This window comes from Otolemur garnettii, unplaced genomic scaffold (assembly GCF_000181295.1).
Source record: "Otolemur garnettii isolate 467f Iridium unplaced genomic scaffold, OtoGar3 scaffold00066, whole genome shotgun sequence".
Lineage (NCBI taxonomy): Eukaryota > Metazoa > Chordata > Mammalia > Primates > Galagidae > Otolemur > Otolemur garnettii.
Genome location: NW_003852461.1, coordinates 2,214,984 through 2,216,718, shown reverse-complemented (window position 1 = coordinate 2,216,718; position 1,735 = coordinate 2,214,984).

Sequence of the window (1,735 nt, the reverse complement as noted above, 5' to 3'; positions counted from 1 at the left end):
ACAAGAAATAATAAAGCAGTGTTGTTTTAAGCCACAAGTGTTGAAATGGTCTGAGATAGAGTAATAAACAACTAAAACAGTTGGGAACGCTAAAGAACTTTAGGAGTAAAGATGGTCCCAAAACTGACAAGCACTCACAAAGACTGAGGTCTAGCTTAAAGAGAAGAAGGAAAAAAAACAAAACAACTAAAGCACACACATACACATCACAGAAAAAACCTGATCAGTCATTGGATTAAGTTGCTCATCTTCCCTACTCCCAACTGCCTGCCAAGAAGCCAAAGTAAATCCTCTCCTAAGTAAGATTACACCTAGAACCTCAGATCACCTCTATAGGTTTTAAAACACAATTTCTTTCTTTTTCTTTTTTTTGAGACAGAGCCTCGAGCTATCACCCTGAGTGCCGGTGGCATCACAGCTCACAGCAACCTCCAACTCCTGGGCTCAAGAGATTCTCTTGCCTCAGCCTCCCAAGTAGTTGGGACTACAGGTTCCCACCACAACTCCCAGCTATTTTTTGGTTGTAGTTGTCATTGTTGTTTGGCAGGCCCAGGTTGGATTCGAACCTGCCAGTTCTGGTGTATGTGGCTGGCACCTTAACCACTTGAGCTACAAGTGCTGAGCCAAAACACAATTTCTAATTAAAAAAAAAAAAAGATGCTTACAAAAATATAAGAAATGACTGATAATTAAGAGAAAAATCAGACAATAGAAGCAGACCCACAGGAGATGCAGATATGGATGTTATCAGACACAGACTATAAAACAGCTGTGATCGATATGCTCAAGAAATTAAATGACATGATGGAGAGTTCTAGCACAGATGTGAAAGCCATTCAAAAGAATTAAAGTGAAATTATAGAACTTACGTATGTAATAACTAAACTTCAAAACTCAGTAAATACATTTAAATAGCAGATACGATGGAGTGGAGGAATTTGTGAATTAGAAGAGAAGTAGATGAAAATATCCCAACAAGCACAGAGAGACAAAAGAATAGAAAATAAAGAAACAAACATAGAGACAGATGTGATTCAGGGAAAAGGGCTCCTATTTATATAACTGATATCCCAGAGGAGAGGTAGGAGACTGTGAAACAGAGGCAATCTATGAAGAAATAATGGCTAAGAATTTCCCAAGCTAATGAAAGACCTCAAACCACATATTCACCCTATAAGCACTACTGAAGATAAGTACAGAGAGCTGTGTGCATTGGCTCATGACTATAATCCCAGCAACTCTAGAGGCCCAGGTGGGAGGATCCTTTGAGGCTGGGAGTTTGAGGCCAAACTGGGCAAGATAGCAAGACCCCCATCTCTAAAAACTATTTTTTAAAAAAACTAGCCAGGCATGGTGGCCTATGCCTGTATTCCCAGCTTCTCAGGAGGCTGAGGCAGGAACATCACTTGAACCCAATAGTTTGAAGCTGTAGTGAGCTATGATCACATGACTGTATTCCAGCCTGAATGATCAGAGCAAGATCCTGCCTCTACAAAACAAAAACCAAACAAAATACAGAGAAAACCACATCTAGACACATTATAGCAAAGCCTCAAATCAAGCACAAAAGGACTAAGGATGTAGATTGGATAAGACAACAAAACTCAACTCTTTATTTCATTTATTTTATTATTATTATTATTATTATTATTTTGAGGCAGAGCCTCAAGCTGTCCCCCTGGGTAGAGTGACTTGGCATCACAGCTCATAGCAACCTCCAACTCCTGGGCTCAAG